The following is a 20,223-nucleotide window of genomic DNA, read 5'->3' on the forward strand; positions in this document are numbered from 1 at the left end:
GTACATCGCTTCTCGGCCTTTTGGCTAAGACCAGGTGTAGTATCTGTTCTTATCAGATTAATATCTGATACGTTCCCTATCCGGGGACCATGTATATATTGGATTTTCGCAACAGGGAGATGGTATAGGGGCTTGCTCCGTCCACTCTATGCATCGACCTGGTATTGCAGTACCTCCAGGAGCGGTGCGCCCCCCTCTACTGGGCAAATAAAAAGTAGTTTACATCACAATCCGTTAGCTTCATTCTCACAGGATGAAGCAGAAAGTCAACGACGTCTTGATCGGATTTGATTCAAGTTCATGTTGTGTGCTCACTGTTAGAGTGGTGCTCACTCTAACTTATTTTGCAAGAACCACTCGGAGACAAGTTAGTCGTTTTGGGCACCTGCAGGCGGAGAGTCCATTCGTCACTGTGCGTACAGCAATGATCGAATGACGTCTGACTCTCGCTTCCCACAAGACCATCTTTATTAAGAGAAAAAGGGTGGGGGTGACCATAGACTGAATAGACAAGTAAAAAAGGCCCTTGACCTCTAGATTAGCAGGGCAGGGGATGTTTTACGACATTGTGTAGGATGGAACAAGCTAGGTTATTTATTACTGGTTACACACCAACATAAGCATAAAACTAATCTACCAAGGTTATTCATTACTGGTTACATACATTCCAACATAATCATATGATCAAGATAGTTTTGGAAAACCCTGACACTCACCTTATATCTTTATTAGGTAATGCACTCTGAATTTAATCAGGACCCGAACCGATGTCTTTAATCACTTTTATTCATGAAACAGAGGGCCATCAACTTGCCGCTCTGTCTGCATATTCATTTCCCTGAACGTCACTCCTTCACTACGTCATCACGTAGGCCCACAGTACAATATCAGTACATGACATCCCCCCTTTCCTTAGAAATAAACTGTACCATCACATACTAATATTGACCATGTAATTTACATCATCATCTTTTGCTAACCGAACATTGTATTGTCTAACTTTTCTTATGTAACCCATAAACATTTTTTTCTCTTAAACAGTGAACAATATATTCAGACACAACCCTTTACTTTTACTTTGTCACAAAGTCTTTGAACTTTGCTGGTATCTTTTTGACTCTCTGGGGCCTCATTTCAGGTTCCTGAGCTTCCTCTTGTGGTGTCTGGTTGCAACTGTCCACATTTCTGCTCAGTACATTTTCCTCCCCTTCAGTAAAAGTCTTCGGTGTGTCATGTCCTTCAGTATTCTCATATGATTGGTATTTCTTCACGTGAGTGGTATTCCGGTGGTAGCGAGCTCCAGTTGGGGATTCAATTACCACTTGACTTCCAGTTTTACTCACGACTCTATGTGGGGTTGGTTTGAATGGTGTTGTGAATTTGTCCTGTTTGTCCTGTTGTACCAGTACTGTGTCTCCAATGTCCACATTTGAGTACTGGGCTCCTCGTCGTTCATCAGCATAAAGCTTTGCTTTCCCTTTTTGTTCAGCATCCCTGTCACGAACATCTAGAGCCGTTGTTTTGGACTCAGAGAGGTCAGGCAACTTTCCTCTCATTTTCCTGTTGAAAAGAAGTTCAGCTGGACTTTTCCCTGTCGTGGGGTGTTCAATGCTCCTGTAAATAGTTACATATTTCCTCAGTTCACGTTTCCAGTCCAGCCCTTCTGCCTGTGCAATCCTGATTCTCTTCATCAGTGATGCATTTTGACGTTCCACTTCTCCATTGGCTTGTGCCCATTTTGGTGGTGTTCTCACATGTTTGATTCCATTTGTTTCACAGTATTCCCTGAACAAGTCAGATTTGAACTGTGGTCCATTGTCCGATTTGATCGTCACTGGTAGTCCATGCCTACTGAAAATGTCCTCAATTCAGTCAATAACTCTGTCCGTGGTTGTAGACGTCATTATTTCATACTCATAGTAGCGACTGTAATAATCTACTAAAACAAATATAGACTGATTGTTTGGTAGTGGTCCTAACAGATCTACAGCCACGTCTTGCCATGGTCGATCTGGTAAGATTGTGTTCCTCAAAGGCTCAGGTGGATCTGGTCTGGCCACTATTTGACATCCATGACAAGCTTTACAGTATTTTTCCGCTGCCTTATCCATGCCAGGCCACCACACTTTTGTTCTGAGATGTTGTTTTGTCCCTACAATTCCTAAGTGTCCTTCATGAGCTAATGCAAGTGCTTTTGCTCTGAGTTTTTCTGGTAAAACTATGCGGCTTCCACGTAACACAATGAATCCAATCACACAGAGTTCATTTACAATGGGTGCATATTGTTTACATTTTTCGAAGTGTCCAATTTCAATTGCATTTCGCACCTCCGTCAGCTCTGGATCTACAGCAGAGGCTTCTTCTACCTCTCGTGTGGTAAGCGCCTTTGGTGTTGCATTAACTGCAATGAATCTCACATACTCTTCAGATTCATGTTCATGTATTCCTTTTGTCCCTGTGTCTGACAACAACCTAGATAAAGAATCAGCAATATTTTGTTTTCCTGCGATGTGCACCACCCGAAAGTCATAAGGTTGAAGTCTGAGGACCCATCGCTCTATACGAGCACATGGTTTGGATCTTTTACTGTATACGACTTTTAATGGCTTGTGGTCTGTGATTAAGTCAAACCTACGTCCGTACACATATGGATGTAGCCTTTCGCATGCCCAAACTAATGCTAGGGCCTCCCTTTCTGTTTGTGAGTATCTGCGTTCACAATCTGTCAGACTACGACTAACGTAGCACACTGGTACCTCCTCAGAATCTTGTTTTTGTACAAGCACTGCGCCTAACCCTACAGGACTTGCATCTGCGATTATTCTGGTAGGAGCCTCTTTGTCAAAATAAGCTAAAGTACCTGCCCCGGCTAGTTCAGTCTTTAAAGTCTGAAATGCTCGTTTTTGTTCTGGTCCAAACACAAATGTAGTCTCTTTCCTGGTCAATCTCCTCAGTGGTTCAGAGAGCGTTGCAAACTGGGGTATAAATCTACTGCTGAATCCTACCAGTCCTAGGAAACTTCTCACTTCAGCTGCCGTTTTTGGTTCTCTGGCATCCTTAACAGCTCTCACTCTCTCCTCAGTTGGTCCAATGCCTTTCTGGGTCAACAATATGCCCATGAAAACAAGTCTGTCCATGTTAAATTGGCATTTTTCCACATTCAGTGTTAATCCGCATTCTGAAAGTCTTTTCATGACTGCGTGCAGGCGCTTGTCATGTGTCACCTGGTCTGGAGCGTGGATGATCACGTCATCTGAGATGTTCTCCACACCCTCGATGCCTGCTAGTGCATTGGCTATCTCGTGCTGGTATTGCTCACTAGCGGACGAGACTCCAAATATCAGTCTTTTGTACCTGTAAACACCATTATGCACAGCAAACGTTGTTATTTCTCTGGACTCTGGGGTTAGCTCTAACTGATGGTAGCCCCATTTGAGATCAAGCTTACTGAATATTGCAGAACCATTCAGACCTTGCAGTATTTCATCCACTGTAGGGATGGGGGTATCTCTCCCTCACAATAGCCTCATTAGCTTTTCTCATGTCTAAACACATCCTAAGGTCTTTGTCATGTTTCTTTGGGAGAATCACTACCGGATTTACCCAGGGAGTAGGACCTTCAACCTTCTCCACAATGTCCATGTCCATCAGTTCCTTGATTTTCTTCTCGACTGCATCCCTCAAATGATAGGGTATCCGTCTCAGTGGTTGAGCGACTGGTTTCACGTTTGGGTCTATGTACAGTGAGATTTGTTTGGTGTTTAATTTACCTACTCCTTTGAACACATTTGAATACTGTTGTTGCAGAATACTTTTAACATCTGTGATTGCTGCAACGTTTTCCCCTATTTTTAGTACTCCAAGCTTAATAGCTGTCATTTTACCAAGGAGTGGTTCACCATTACCTCTAATCACAATGAATTCAGCTTCTTCAGTCCTGTCACCTATCTCGATTACACATTTGAAAGCACCTTTGACAGATAGTGTCTGGGTTGAGGAATATGCATACATATTTCTCTGCTCTTTGGGCACATATGATTCACATTTTATGTTTTCAGCTTTTAGCTTCTCCCAAACATTTTCTCCCATGACATTACTCGTTGCCCCAGAATCTACTAACATTTTTAACTCAACTCCCCCTACACAAAATATTAGTCTTTTAGGCATTTCACAGTCTTTCACCATAAATGCATAGTCATTGTGCACAGTCTCTACAGCATTAACGCTTTGCTTCTTTTGTCCTTTGGTACGACACATTTTTGAGAAATGGTCCTTACCATTGCATTTATGACATGTTTGTCCACGTGCTGGGCATTTGGGATCCTTACCCATGTGGTCAGTGTAGCCACACCTGTAGCACTGCTTCTCTGCTTTATTGTCATCACAATTCTTCAATTTACCTTTTGGCCTTGTGAACTTTCCTTTTTTCGTTGTGATACGACTGATCGTTTCCCCCTCTTTCTTGATACTGCTCCCATTCATTGCTGCTAGTTGCTCTTCCACTCGCTCACATTGCGATGCCAACTCCAACGTGCGAGCCAAAGTCAAACCAGGTCCATCCTCGAGAAGCTTTCTCTTCACGTATCCAGAACAGCATCTGCTCAGGATAGCGTCTCTAATTTGATTGTCCTTGTCTCCTTGAAAGTCACAGTCCTTCGCAGCCTGACGTAAACGTGTACCAAACTGTTGCACCGTTTCTCCCTGATTTTGGAACAACTTGTGGAAGGATTGGCGCGCGTACGCTGCATTCACTTGGGGAACAAAGTAGGAGTCAAGTGTCCTTACTGCTGCCGCGCAGTCGGTCACCTCACCCGTGTTTGGTAAAGTGAAGAAAACATCCTGCACGTCCTGTCCCGCCAAATGCAAAAGTAGAGCGCGTCTTCTTTGTTTAGTAGCATTGGTCGTATCCTCGTTCATTATCAGTCCTTTACCGTCAGCATACAACTCGAAAGATGTTAGCCATCGTGTCCATCTTGGCCCGAGAGTAGCTGGATCAGTGCAGCAAGCAAACGGTTGTAGCTCCGACTTAGCCATGTTAGCTCAAACTTAAACTTGCTCACGAAAATCGTCGTCGTTATCTCCTCTTCCTTAGAAGGTGGACGTCATCCTCGTCGCCATTGTTGTGTGCTCACCTTATATCTTTATTAGGTAATGCACTCTGAATTTAATCAGGACCCGAACCGATGTCTTTAATCACTTTTATTCATGAAACAGAGGGCCATCAACTTGCCGCTCTGTCTGCATATTCATTTCCCTGAACGTCACTCCTTCACTACGTCATCACGTAGGCCCACAGTACAATATCAGTATATGACAGTTCATGACGGTTCATCTTAGGCGGCAGCAAGAATTTACGTAACTGTTCTAAAATATGGTCAAAATGTCTTTTTTTGCTTGAGATTTTCCTATCATTGTTCCAGGATCTTTTAGTACAATTCTTGTTCTCCAAATGTTAAGAAAATGTCATTTTCAAAACTCGTTCAGAAAAAGAAGTATATATATTTTTCTGCGGTAATGTTGGAGATTTTCAATAAATACAAATTCATACCGTTTTAGGGTTCTCAGGAGAAAAGAGGCACTGCATGATGGGCATGTTTTGACTTCATTTATCGGTTTATTATAGTTGCTGGCATCACCACTAGACGGCGACTCTAGGAAAAAGGAGGTGAACAAAGACGTGGAGGCAGTAGAAAAAGAAGCAAGGCATGATGGTCATGTTTCTGAATCTATTTTTTACTTAATTTAAAATGTTTTGGTTTTGAATGACTAAAGGTGTACTATGTTAACAGTTCTACGAATGCTGTCTCATCCACTGAATACGTGTGCTCACACTTTTGTACCAAATTAGCCTCTGACTGTAGATGGTGTGCGCGGTGAAAACGTCGGCCCCGGCGACTAATACAACTCATACTTACCTGGCAGGGGAGATACCATGATCAAGAAGGTGGTTCACCCAGGGTGAGGCTCAGCCATTGCACTCCGGTTGTGCTGACCCCTGCGAATTCCCCAAATGTGGGAATCTCGACTGCACAATTTCTGGTAGTGGGGGACTGCGTTCGCGCTCTCCCCTGATTCTCCTGTACAATACAAAATCCCTCACACGAAGCCAAATTTCATGGTCGCCACATACTGAGCGATGGTGCATCAAGCTGTGCTCTGCAACTGTGCACCTACTTGCCGAACTTCATTCAACAAATTAGTAAGTGCAAAATAAAATGTAATTACTACGTTCCCGACCCGTTATTGATACGAACGTATATGATATAACTTTCATATAACCTGCTTTCTGGAATAGCCCCACGGATCATTTCCCGTTCTCCATTTACCTACACTATAAAGAAAAACTAATGGCCAAAAGGTACGTGGACCCAGACATACAACTGATTTTTGCACCCCCTACTCTACTGGTCAAATCAAGAGTAGTTTACATCACAGTCCGTTAGCTTCATTCTCACAGGATAAAGCAGAGGGTCAATGACGTCATTGATTCAAGTTCATGGCGGCTGGCAGCAAGGATATACGAAAAAATATGATCAAAATGTCTTTCTTTAAATCAGAAATTGTGCCAGAAATCTTTAGTACAATCCTTGTTCTCAAATTTTTAAGAGAATGTCATTTTCTAAACTTGCTCAGAAAAAGAAATATATATCTTTCTGCGGTACTGTTGGAGATTTTCTATAAATACAAATTCATATGGTTCTCAGGTGAAAAGAGGCAATGCATGATGGGTATGTTTTTACTTCATTTCTTATGCTGCCACCACCACTAGATGGCAACTCTAAGAAAAAGGAGGTGAACAAAGGCGTGGAGGCAGTAGAAAGAGAAGCAAAGCATCAGTTTATGGGTATTTACGAGGGTATTTTTATATTAATACTTTAATAGCTAAATGGCTCCTATTATTGTTCCTTACATATAGTATAATTTGTGGAAAATATATTAATTTATTGCTCAATGCATAATCAATAGTTTTATATTTGAATGGGTGGATGTCACCAAAAGCTGTCCCTAAAGCTTAACCAATTTGGTCTGTAAACTTTAGCAGAATTAATAACTACAAGGCAGGACTATTAACTATTTCCCATTGACAAGTATAGGTGGCTCCGCTTTCGCAGAGCATCAAAAAATTGAGATGAACTCTCATTGTTCCTCCCCACGGAAATCTTTAGTAAAAGGCGATCGGTGAAATTGCAGCAACCATTCCTTCTAATACAAACAATAGACGTTCATAGATTTACTACATTTAGAAGGACTCAACCTAAATAGACAGTTTAAACGAGTATTTTGTGTTCATCAATGTGTTTTTTCCTTGAAACATTGTTGGCGCACAGGATTATGGATACCTGATATTTCAAACAGCGTCACCTATCGATTGGGCAACTATTTTGAGTGTGAGTTTTGAACGTATAAACAGTTGTATGTCTTGGTCCGTGTACTTTTGGTATGAGAGAAATGGAAATGATCCGATTTCCGTGTGTTATTTTCAAATGTGTAATTTCAGATTTTTATTCAACACAAATCGGGAAACAAAAGACGATCGTAATTTCCTCAAATGAGTGTTAAGAAATGCTGGCGTGGATTGGAATGCGATTCACCTCCACTGCGATGGTGGCGTTCGAGGGTTAATGTAAATTGCCACAGCAGGAAACAGGAAGTAGTTTGGCGAAGTGGGCCGCGTATTTTTTTGCTGCGTGTTTTTTTTCCCGTCAAAATGTTCGTCAAACAGCTATCTTGCCTTCGGTCCCGAAATGTATCCAAAGATCCGATTGTTTTTGGCGAATGACCAATTCGTTTTGTTGGTCATTAAAAGCTATTCCCATCAGGAGCTCAGTTCATCGTTATTCTTTTGGGTCAACGTGAACCACGTGACACTAAACCTCCACGAACACACGAAAATCTGCAACCGATGCACAGGTTGAAAACAGCCCGGTGACGCATTATCATTCCAAACTCTTAATAGTTGAGGTTTGTTACGGTGGTCGGTACGTGGCATTAGTATGACTCAATATATTTAAACCGTAACTTGAATTGGTAGTCTCTTTATTTAAGTAGTTTTCTCAGACCAACTTTAGGTTATCGCTTCTCGGCCTTTTGGCTAAGATCAAGTGTAGTATCTGTTCTTATCAGTTTAATATCTGATACGTCCCCTATCTGGGGACCATATATTAAATTGATTTTTGGAACTGGGAGATGGAATTAGGGGCTTGCTCCGTCCACTCCACGCATCGACCTGGTATTGCAGTACTTCCAGGAACGGTGCACCCCCCTCTGCTGGTCAAATAAAGGATAGTTAAGTCAGGAAGCCATTAGAATCGGTTTGCTTCATTCGCACAGGATAAAGCAGAAAGTCAATAACGTCTTGAAAGTGTTTGATTCAATCAAGTTCATGACCTTTATCTAAATGTGAATAGCAGAAGAATTCTATCCTTTACAACAAAATAGAAAACATATCGGCCCTACGATTGGCTGGCCACCAGTTTATGATGTCCAGTGGGGATGGGCGATACCAATGATTTTGGAATCGATCCGATACCAAGTATTTCCTACCCAAAATACCCGATATTCGATCCGATATCGATACCGGAAGTGTAATTTCCCGCCCAAAAAACGATTTAAATGCAGTGTCATTCTTGCTCTTGGAGAGTCATCTATTGAATTTTGTAGAAAAAAGTATTACGTCACGTGAATTATTAACCTTTTTAGACATTAGTGCATTAGTGGAATATGCATATTAATAGTATAACTTTAATAAAAAGGAGCTATTCTTTACTTTTCTCTCTCTCTCTCTCTCTCTCTCTCTCTCTCTCTCTCTCTCTCTCTCTCTCTCTCTCTCTCTCTCTCTCTCTCTCTCTCTCTCTCTCTCTGTTGTTGGGAAAAAGTTTTGTCTTTTAGTATAATCTAAAAAGGGACATGGTACCAACAGAGATGCAGGGCTTAATCGTCATGAGCAGCAAAACTATCAATTTGTAAAGCCACTGGATACTTACATTTAATATTGTAATACTTTAGTGTTGTTTATAGGAAGTGGAGTTACAAATAAAACGTATGGCGTTCGACCACAAATTGAAAAGGGGAAAACTTTATTTATAAATGACTGACTAAAGCGTAGTAATTATTGCTTCAAATAGCACATCAACCACAAATGCTTACAATTTTTGGTTAGCACCTGATACCTGGATATGTCTTGCCTTTCTGAAACGCTGCTTCTAAGGTACTTTGATACCTTAGCCTCGGTGTGGCTGCAGGGTTTTCCGTCGCTGCCTTAGTGTCTGCGGCACGTTTCAACTGCAGCTCTTCATGAACCGTGGGGTGAATTTTGCTTAAATGTTTTGTCAAGTTTGTGGTGTTGCCACAATATTTAATTGTTTTGTGACATATTTCACATTTTGCCTCGTTGTTATTAAGTAAAATATAATATCCCCAGAGCGGCTCGGTGGCGCACTTGGGTAGCACGTCCGCCTCACAGTTAGGAGGGTGCGGGTTCGATTCCACCTCCGGCCCTCCCTGTGTGGAGTTTGCATGTTCTCCCCGGGCCCGCGTGGGTTTTCTCCGGGCACTCCGGTTTCCTCCCACATCCCAAAAACATGCTTGGTAGGCCAATTGTACACTCCAAATTGTCCCTAGGTGTGAGTGCGAGCGCAAGTGGTTGTTTGTCTCTGTGTGCCCTGCGATTGGCTGGCAACCGGTTCAGGTTGTCCCCCGCCTACTGCCCGATGACGGCTGGGATAGGCTCCAGCACGCCCGCGACCCCAGTGGGGACTAAGCGGTACAGAAAATGGATGGGTGGATAATATCCCCAAACCAGACTTCTCTTGCGTTCGGACTGGGCCGCCGCCGTGGCCATGCTTGTTTGTGTTTGTTTGGATTGGAACGGGAGGCGGAGGAGGAGGGCTTGGCTTGTGAGAAAAGGGGGCGGGAGCAAAGCAGGGCAGGACACGCCGGTGCAGCAGGCGGAAGGAAAAGTAGTGCTAGCATGAGTGCAAGTCGTCAAATTGGAGCAGAAAAAAATGAGGAAAAATATAATTAAATAATTGTAAGTATTGATATTTTAGCTAGGGAGATCGATACTAAAAAATGAGCAGCCTGGATCGATATATCGATACTTTTGTATCGATCCGCCCATCCCTATGTTATAGGCTCCAGCACGCCTACTAACCCCGTGGGGAGAATCAGTACAGAAATTGGATGGATGGGCAATATAAAATATTCTCTCTGGTGTCTGCAAGCGTTATCAGTACTCACGGCGGGTGGATTCTGAAACGTGTCTGCAATGTAAAGTTGATTGTTTGGCTACCATAGGCATTTTTAAAAGCCTCTATGTTAATTTTAAAACCTTTACTTTACATGGTCGTTTTTAAATAAAAGCCTTCATGTTTAAAACAAAAGCCTAGTATACACAGTCAGTTTTAAAGCCTTACAATTTAGACAATTTAAACAAGTATACTTGTAACACAACAAGTGTTAAAAAAATTGCTTGTTCTAAACATTGACGCAAAGGATCGTGGGTACGTGATCGAGCGCTCAGCCAATGATGGCTAAGTTGCCAAATACCTTAATGACGTCGGCACTCTTTCTAATACAATCTAATAGGGGTGTAAATCGCGGGTTTTGTCACGATACGATATAATATCGATATAAAGAACTTCGATACGATATTTGCCGATATCTTAAAGCCTGCTGCGATTCAATCACGATATATCGCGATATAGTGCTCTACGATCGATATTTTTTTTTTTTAATAAAAAATATAGAACAATATCCTGATTTATAACAATTCATACGCAAAATCCACAAGGTACTGCAAACTCTTTATTTAGGAAATTACAAGAGTATTGTAGTATACAAATTGCTTACTTTAACACTTAACTTTGATGTCGTGTTTTTTCTTTAAATGTGCGGCGAGATTTGTGCTCCCTGAATATTTGATTACCGCATGGCAGGATTTACAAACTGCACGTGTCTTGTCCGTTGAGCCATCTTTTCTTTGGAATCCAAAGTGCTTCCAAACGAATGACTTGAAGCCTAAAGGGGAGCAAATTTCCTCGTCTTTTTGGACACTAGCCATAGCACCAGCCCAGGAGCCGCGTACTAGTTGTCGACTCCCCTTTCACGTGCCTGCTCTGCTCACAACACAACAACGCCGCGCACTGCTCCCTGCTCCCGGAAGAGGAAGCAAGCAACAATGAACTGGATTTCAAAATAAAGTCGCGTCTAATGTCCGAGGTCAAACACGGCGATATAAATCGATGTTTACCTTTAGCATCGATGCCAATAAATCGTAGAGCATAATATCGATTAATCGATGTGTATCGATGTATCGTTACACCCCTACAATCTAAACATAGTCCTTTACTAGTCGTGGTTGCCCTCTGGGTAAAAATGGTACACTCGCAGTTGACTTCCCGCCGCCCCTCGTTGATGAATTAAGACTATACTTTCAGGGATCATTTCTATAGTTATTAACTTGAGATATGTGTTTCTAAAGTGAACGGTCTCGCCAACTACGATGATGAGAATTGATGTTCCTTCCTGAGCGTGAAGCTAGCGGAGAATGATGTTTATATCATAGATTCTCCACTTTTGATGAGCGTTCTATGCTTCCTAGTGGAGCATTGAGGGGAGGGACATGATCAGAGTAGTTCTTTGAAATTGGTTAAATAAAAATTAAGCTAATGTAGTGGGGTACTCCTGATATTCAACTCAGTCGATTAACAGTATCGTCGTATTAGTTCAACTAACAAAAGCCTGTTATGTATTTCTGAAGTACTTTTGTACTGAAGTACTTATGGCTGTATTCATTTACACAGCTTAAATCTTTACAACTTCGACACAAATCTGAATTAACTTTAATAATAAATATTTTAATGGCTAAATTGTTATTGTCCCTTACATATAGTATAATTACTAGAAAATATATTAATTTATTGCTCATATTAGATAGTTTTATATTTGAATGGGTGGATGTTACCTGTAAGCTATGGCAGAATTAATGGCAACAAAGCAGGAATTTTGATTACTTTCCATTGACAAGTACAGGAAGCTCCGCTTTCGCAGAGCATCAAAAAATTGAGATATACTCTTGTTGTTCCTCCCCACGGAAATCTTTAGTAAAAGGCGAAAGATTTATACGATCTGAAGAGAAACAAGAGAACCGATTTCGGCTTGTCCAAACGGGCCACCCCATTGCTGGTCTCACCAAAGTAACAGGCGGTGTCACACTAGCAACCATTTCCTTTTAATAAAAATAGATCTTCATATATTTGCTAAATTTAGGAGGCCTTAACACTCAACTAAGATGTATAGTTCGAACAAGTATTTGGTGTTTGGCAATTCTATGGAAACGTTCACACTCTAAACGTGTCGTTGTGAGTCCATGCTTGCTCTGCTGCGTTCGGTTCCAACTCCCTGACCTGTTTGTTTGCATTGTGCACGTTCTCCACTCTGGTTTCCTTCCATTTCCCCCAAACATGCATGATAGGCCCATTGAGCGCTCCAAATTGCCCGTAGGTGCGAGTGCGGACGGTTTTTCGTCTCTGTGTGCCCTGCGAGTGATTATTATTTGTTAAAGCGTATATGCCGTTACACCGCTGGATGGCAGCAGCGTTGACTTCCGCACCTGACCACAAAAAGAAACGGGAATCACGTGATGCGCAGGAAAAGAAGCATTAGTATGAGTCGATATATTTAAACCGTAACTTGAATTGGTAGTCTTGTAGTGGGTTGACATAATTCACCCGGAACCTAAGTTCACGTTGACAAGTTCCGGTGGGATGTTTTACACGTGTGGGAGTTTCCTGTTTGAGGAGTGTGTGTTAGGATCTCGAAGGGAAAAGAGTCGGCCCGTGGTTGAGAGAAGCTAATTATAAATGTCATTAAAACAACTGCCGTTGGCACCGTCATTTATCACTCCGCCTCCGACTCCAGTCCTTGCACACCACACTGGTGACCCTGACATCAGTCCCGCTGAGGATTCCGGGACTGAACAGAATACCGAGCGAGACGGCATGGCGCATTCCGCCGTCCTTAGGCTGCCTGAGTTTTGGGAGACTTCTGCAGCAACGTGGTTCGCACAGGCGGAGGCTCAGTTCGCCCTCCGGGGAATTACGGATGACGCCACATGCTACTACCACGTTGTCTCGGCACTCGGAAGCTCCACCGCAGCCAGAGCCGTAAGTTTCATCACTTCCCCTCCGGCCCAGGATAAATATGCAGGGCTCAAGGCTTATCTCCTCAGGATTTTTGAACTGTCGCGATCCGAACGAGCCCGGCGCCTGCTTGCTATTCAAGGCATGGGGGACAGCAAACCCTCTGAACACATGGAGATGATGTTAAACCTGCTGGGTGGGGAAGAGCCGAATTTTCTTTTCATTGAACTGTTTCTGCGACATATGCCGCCGCACGTCCAAACGGCCCTCGCAAATACGACCATTACGGAGCCGCGTGCTCTTTCGGAGGAAGCGGACCGTTTCTACTTGGCCACCCAGCGTTTCGCCCCTGGTGTGCTGGCCCCAACACGCAGCTACACGTCCCCGAGCGCTGGCGTTTCCCCTGGCAGAGGACGCGCTGCAACTGACAGCCGCACCAGCACAGGTTTGTGCTACTTCCATGCACGTTTTGGCGCCAAGGCTAAAAGGTGCCGCTCCCCTTGCAACTTCGACACGACGGGAAACGCCAAAGCCTGCGCTCAGTAGTGGCCGTGACCGCAGGCAAAAAGAACCGGCTGCTGTTCGTTGAGGACTCCCTCTCTGGTCGCAGATTCCTCTGTGACACCGGCGCCCAGAGAAGCGTCCTGCCGGCTACAGTGGACGACGCTGCTGGAGGGTTGCACGGCCCGCCCTTAACATCCGCCAACGACACCCCCATCAGGACGTATGGCACAAGGACTGTGGACATATGTTTCGGGGGTCAGCGTTTCACATGGGACTTTGTCACTGCCGACATCTCCTTCCCCCTGCTTGGCGCAGATTTTTTGTGCGCCCACGGACTGCTCGTGGATGTTAAGAACGGCCGCCTGGTGGACGCGTTAACCTTCTCCTCCTTCGCATGTGTCCGCGATGAGGGGAATTATGTGGGTCTCTCCAGTTCGCTCTCCGAGGGCGACATGTACCAGAAACTCCTCGGAGAGTTCCCCAGCCTTACACGGCCCACTTTTGCCGCCACCACAGCTAAACATGGGGTCGAGCACCACATCGAGACCAAAGGCCCCCCCGTCTACGCTAGGGCCCGACGGCTCAACCAGGAGAGACTGAGAATTGCTCGGGCCGAGTTCGCCAGCATGGAACGCCTTGGCATTGTTCGCCGCTCTGACAGCCCGTGGGCCTCCCCACTCCACATGGTGCCTAAGCCGGACGGTGGTTGGCGCCCGTGTGGCGACTACCGCCGCCTCAATGATGCCACCACGCCCGACCGCTACCCGGTCCCCCATGTTCAGGACTTTTCGATACATCTAGCAGGGAAGCACCTGTTCTCCAAAGTGGACCTGGTGCGGGGTTATCACCAAGTCCCGGTGCACCTTGCTGACATCCCTAAAACGGCGGTGGTGACTCCTTTCGGGCTTTTCGAGTTTCTTAGGATGCCCTTTGGCCTGAAAAACGCGGCCCAGTCCTTCCAGCGGTTGATGGACTCTGCGCTTAGGGACATGCCTTTCATCTTCGTCTACTTGGACGAGATGTCCTCGTCGCCAGCTCCTCGGAGGAGGAGCATGCGGCACACCTGCGGGCCCTTTTCACAAGGCTCGACCAGCATGGCCTGATCATTAACCCGGCGAAGTGCGTCTTCGGGGTGCCGTCGATCCAGTTTCTTGGGCATCTCATCGGCAGTAATGGGGCCACCCCCTTGCCGACAAAGGTGGAAGCAGTCTCCGCTTTTCCCCGCCCACGTTCGGCCCGGGGGCTCCGGGAGTTCCTTGGGATGGTTACGTTCTACCACCGATTCATACGCCGGGCGGCCCACATCATGCACCCACTGTATGGGGCCCTTAAGGGTAAGACCCCCAACCAGGACATCGACTGGACCCCCGAGAGGATCAAAGCTTTCGAGGATACTAAGGCTGCGCTGTGCCAGGCCACCTTGTTGGTCCACCCGTCGCCTGGAGCCCCGGTCGCCCTCACAACCGACGCATCTGACTACGCAGTTGGTGCTGTATTTGAGCAGTGGGTTGGTGGCGCCTGGCAACCGCTCGCCTTTTTCAGCCGCCAGCTGGTCCCTAGGGAGCGCAAATACAGCACATTCGACAGGGAGCTACTCGGCGTCTGGTTGGCGATCCGCCATTTCCGCTCCATCCTGGAAGGCCGTGAGTTTACGGTTTTCGTCGACCACAAGCCCCTCACGTTCTCTATGTCCAAGGTGGCTGAGCCGTGGTCCGCCCGCCAGCAGCGTCAGCTGTCATTTATCTCTGAGTACACCACAGATATCCGACACATCGCCGGCAAGTCCAACGTGGTCGCCGATTGCCTCTCTAGAGCGGTCGTCCACACGGTTCAGCTGGGGCTCGACTACTCAAGTATGAGTGCTGACCAAGCCTCAGATCCTGGGATCCAGTCGCTCAAAGACTCTGACACTGGGCTGCGTCTGGAGGTGGTCGCGGTTGGCGACTCAGGAGTCAGGCTGTGGTGCGACCTCTCCACCGGCCAGCCTAGACCACTTGTCCCTGCCGGCTGGCAGCGGGCTGTCTTTGAGGCGATACACGGCCTGTCCCATCCTGGCAGAAAAGCGTCCGTGAGGCTGGTTGCTCAGAAGTTCGTCTGGAAAGGGCTGAAGAGGGACGTGCGGGCCTGGGTCGACTCGTGTGTGGCTTGTCAGCGTGCGAAGGTGCACCGCCATACCAAGGCCCCGTTGGAGCCGTTCACTGTCCCCGAGAGGAGGTTCGACCACGTCAACATCGACCTTGTGGGCCCGCTCCCCCCTTCCCATGGTTTCACCTACCTCCTCACCATGGTGGACAGGACGACCCGTTGGCCTGAGGCCGTCCCCCTCTCCTCAACCTCGGCTGCTGACGTGGCCCGGGCGTTTATTGGCACATGGGTCGCGCGCTTTGGAACACCTTCAGACCTCTCCTCGGACCGGGGTGCACAGTTTACTTCCGAGATCTGGAATGTGGTTGCTGGAGGCCTGGGCGTCAAGCTGCACCGCACCACCGCTTATCACCCCCAGGCTAACGGGCTGTGCGAGCGGTTCCACCGCTCCATGAAGGCTGCTCTACGCGCCAGTCTGGTGGATGGCAACTGGGTGGACAGACTTCCCTGGGTCATGCTGGGCCTCAGGACGGCCCCTAAGGAGGACTTGCAGTCCTCGTCCGCTGAGCTCGTCTACGGCCAGGTACTACGAGTTCCAGGGGACTTCATTCCAGACGCCACAACGCCTTGGTCGGCGGCAGGGCAGCGGTCCTCCCTGCTGGAAGTTGCCGGGACGTTCGCACCTGTCCCCACGTCACGGCACTGCACCCCTGTTTCCCGGGTGCCCACCAACCTACGCTCGGCGGGTTTTGTGTTCATCCGCCACGACGCCCACCGCGGGCCGTTGCGTCCGCCTTACGACGGGCCTTTTAAGGTCTTGCAGCACGGGAGTAAGAGCATGGTCGTGGACATCGGCGGTAGGCCTGAGACTATCTCGGTTGATAGGATTAAGCCTGCCCACGTGGATGTTTCCCGGACGTTGGAATTGGCGCAGGCCCCACGCCGCGGACGCCCCCCAGCGCCTCGCCCCTCCGACCTGACCGAGCTCCCGCCTGCCCGACCGACAACGCGACCGTCCAGCCCAGCGGTCTTTCCGGCGGCGCCCCCTACCCTTGACCCCCTGCCAGCCCCTGCCACCTACACCCGCTGTGGTCGGGCTGTCGTTCCTTTCCGGCGCGGGGATTTTGACTATGGGTGAATTCTGGGGGGGCTTGTGTAGTGGGTTGACATAATTCACCCGGAACCTAAGTTCACGTTGCCGAGTTCCGGTGGGATGTTTTACACGTGTGGGAGTTTCCTGTTTGAGGAGTGTGTGTTAGGATCTCGAAGGGAAAAGAGTCGGCCCGTGGTTGAGAGAAGCTAATTATAAATGTCATTAAAACAACTGCCGTTGGCACCGTCATTTATCACTCCGCCTCCGACTCCAGTCCTTGCACACCACAGTCTCTTTATTTAAGTGGTTTCCTCAGACCAGTTTCAGTACATCGCTTCTCGGCCTTTTGGCTAAGACCAGGTGTAGTATCTGTTCTTATCAGATTAATATCTGATACGTTCCCTATCCGGGGACCATGTATATATTGGATTTTCGCAACAGGGAGATGGTATAGGGGCTTGCTCCGTCCACTCTATGCATCGACCTGGTATTGCAGTACCTCCAGGAGCGGTGCGCCCCCCTCTACTGGGCAAATAAAAAGTAGTTTACATCACAATCCGTTAGCTTCATTCTCACAGGATGAAGCAGAAAGTCAACGACGTCTTGATCGGATTTGATTCAAGTTCATGTTGTGTGCTCACCTTATATCTTTATTAGGTAATGCACTCTGAATTTAATCAGGACCCGAACCGATGTCTTTAATCACTTTTATTCATGAAACAGAGGGCCATCAACTTGCCGCTCTGTCTGCATATTCATTTCCCTGAACGTCACTCCTTCACTACGTCATCACGTAGGCCCACAGTACAATATCAGTACATGACATCCCCCCTTTCCTTAGAAATAAACTGTACCATCACATACTAATATTGACCATGTAATTTACATCATCATCTTTTGCTAACCGAACATTGTATTGTCTAACTTTTCTTATGTAACCCATAAACATTTTTTTCTCTTAAACAGTGAACAATATATTCAGACACAACCCTTTACTTTTACTTTGTCACAAAGTCTTTGAACTTTGCTGGTATCTTTTTGACTCTCTGGGGCCTCATTTCAGGTTCCTGAGCTTCCTCTTGTGGTGTCTGGTTGCAACTGTCCACATTTCTGCTCAGTACATTTTCCTCCCCTTCAGTAAAAGTCTTCGGTGTGTCATGTCCTTCAGTATTCTCATATGATTGGTATTTCTTCACGTGAGTGGTATTCCGGTGGTAGCGAGCTCCAGTTGGGGATTCAATTACCACTTGACTTCCAGTTTTACTCACGACTCTATGTGGGGTTGGATTGAATGGTGTTGTGAATTTGTCCTGTTTGTCCTGTTGTACCAGTACTGTGTCTCCAATGTCCACATTTGAGTACTGGGCTCCTCGTCGTTCATCAGCATAAAGCTTTGCTTTCCCTTTTTGTTCAGCATCCCTGTCACGAACATCTAGACCCGTTGTTTTGGACTCAGAGAGGTCAGGCAACTCTCCTCTCATTTTCCTGTTGAAAAGAAGTTCAGCTGGACTTTTCCCTGTCGTGGGGTGTTCAATGCTCCTGTAAATAGTTACATATTTCCTCAGTTCACGTTTCCAGTCCAGCCCTTCTGCCTGTGCAATCCTGATTCTCTTCATCAGTGATGCATTTTGACGTTCCACTTCTCCATTGGCTTGTGCCCATTTTGGTGGTGTTCTCACATGTTTGATTCCATTTGTTTCACAGTATTCCCTGAACAAGTCAGATTTGAACTGTGGTCCATTGTCCGATTTGATCGTCACTGGTAGTCCATGCCTACTGAAAATGTCCTCAATTCAGTCAATAACTCTGTCCGTGGTTGTAGACGTCATTATTTCATACTCATAGTAGCGACTGTAATAATCTACTAAAACAAATATAGACTGATTGTTTGGTAGTGGTCCTAACAGATCTACAGCCACGTCTTGCCATGGTCGATCTGGTAAGATTGTGTTCCTCAAAGGCTCAGGTGGATCTGGTCTGGCCACTATTTGACATCCATGACAAGCTTTACAGTATTTTTCCGCTGCCTTATCCATGCCAGGCCACCACACTTTTGTTCTGAGATGTTGTTTTGTCCCTACAATTCCTAAGTGTCCTTCATGAGCTAATGCAAGTGCTTTTGCTCTGAGCTTTTCTGGTAAAACTATGCGGCTTCCACGTAACACAATGTATCCAATCACACAGAGTTCATTTACAATGGGTGCATATTGTTTACATTTTTCGAAGTGTCCAATTTCAATTGCATTTCGCACCTCCGTCAGCTCTGGATCTACAGCAGAGGCTTCTTCTACCTCTCGTGTGGTAAGCGCCTTTGGTGTTGCATTAACTGCAATGAATCTCACATACTCTTCAGATTCGTGTTCATGTATTCCTTTTGTCCCTGTGTCTGACAACAACCTAGATAAAGAATCAGCAATATTTTGTTTTCCTGCGATGTGCACCACCCGAAAGTCATAAGGTTGAAGTCTGAGGACCCATCGCTCTATACGAGCACATGGTTTGGATCTTTTACTGTATACGACTTCTAATGGCTTGTGGTCTGTGATTAAGTCAAACCTACGTCCGTACACATATGGATGTAGCCTTTCGCATGCCTAAACTAATGCTAGGGCCTCCCTTTCTGTTTGTGAGTATCTGCGTTCACAATCTGTCAGACTACGACTAACGTAGCACACTGGTACCTCCTCAGAATCTTGTTTTTGTACAAGCACTGCGCCTAACCCTACAGGACTTGCATCTGCGATTATTCTGGTAGGAGCCTCTTTGTCAAAATAAGCTAAAGTACCCGCCCCGGCTAGTTCAGTCTTTAAAGTCTGAAATGCTCGTTTTTGTTCTGGTCCAAACACAAATGTAGTCTCTTTCCTGGTCAATCTCCTCAGTGGTTCAGAGAGCGTTGCAAACTGGGGTATAAATCTACTGCTGAATCCTACCAGTCCTAGGAAACTTCTCACTTCAGCTGCCGTTTTTGGTTCTCTGGCATCCTTAACAGCTCTCACTCTCTCCTCAGTTGGTCCAATGCCTTTCTGGGTCAACAATATGCCCATGAAAACAAGTCTGTCCATGTTAAATTGGCATTTTTCCACATTCAGTGTTAATCCGCATTCTGAAAGTCTTTTCATGACTGCGTGCAGGCGCTTGTCATGTGTCACCTGGTCTGGAGCGTGGATGATCACGTCATCTGAGATGTTCTCCACACCCTCGATGCCTGCTAGTGCATTGGCTATCTCGTGCTGGTATTGCTCACTAGCGGACGAGACTCCAAATATCAGTCTTTTGTACCTGTAAACACCATTATGCACAGCAAACGTTGTTATTTCTCTGGACTCTGGGGTTAGCTCTAACTGATGGTAGCCCCATTTGAGATCAAGCTTACTGAATATTGCAGAACCATTCAGACCT

The 20,223-nt window shown here is 46.0% G+C and overlaps 6 non-coding genes across 6 annotated transcripts; 5 read left to right on the plus strand and 1 right to left on the minus strand.

Moving 5' to 3' along the window:
* The first annotated feature begins 4 nt into the window (after positions 1 to 4).
* Positions 5 to 195, plus strand: LOC133145873 (U2 spliceosomal RNA). The gene has a single exon (XR_009711122.1). It is a non-coding gene; the product is annotated as a U2 spliceosomal RNA (small nuclear RNA).
* Positions 196 to 5,907: 5,712 nt separating this feature from the next.
* Positions 5,908 to 6,071, plus strand: LOC133145931 (U1 spliceosomal RNA). The gene has a single exon (XR_009711175.1). It is a non-coding gene; the product is annotated as a U1 spliceosomal RNA (small nuclear RNA).
* Positions 6,072 to 8,072: 2,001 nt separating this feature from the next.
* LOC133145738 (U2 spliceosomal RNA) lies at positions 8,073 to 8,264 on the plus strand. The gene has a single exon (XR_009710988.1). It is a non-coding gene; the product is annotated as a U2 spliceosomal RNA (small nuclear RNA).
* Positions 8,265 to 11,422: 3,158 nt separating this feature from the next.
* On the plus strand, positions 11,423 to 11,637 carry LOC133145915 (small nucleolar RNA U3). The gene has a single exon (XR_009711160.1). It is a non-coding gene; the product is annotated as a small nucleolar RNA U3 (small nucleolar RNA).
* A 398-nt stretch (positions 11,638 to 12,035) lies between these two features.
* Positions 12,036 to 12,148, minus strand: LOC133145979 (U5 spliceosomal RNA). Its single transcript, XR_009711220.1, has one exon. It is a non-coding gene; the product is annotated as a U5 spliceosomal RNA (small nuclear RNA).
* A 5,006-nt stretch (positions 12,149 to 17,154) lies between these two features.
* Positions 17,155 to 17,345, plus strand: LOC133145874 (U2 spliceosomal RNA). Its single transcript, XR_009711123.1, has one exon. It is a non-coding gene; the product is annotated as a U2 spliceosomal RNA (small nuclear RNA).
* The last annotated feature ends 2,878 nt before the right edge of the window (positions 17,346 to 20,223 follow it).

The sequence above is a fragment of the Syngnathus typhle genome, linkage group LG21, assembly GCF_033458585.1.
Source record: "Syngnathus typhle isolate RoL2023-S1 ecotype Sweden linkage group LG21, RoL_Styp_1.0, whole genome shotgun sequence".
NCBI lineage: Eukaryota > Metazoa > Chordata > Actinopteri > Syngnathiformes > Syngnathidae > Syngnathus > Syngnathus typhle.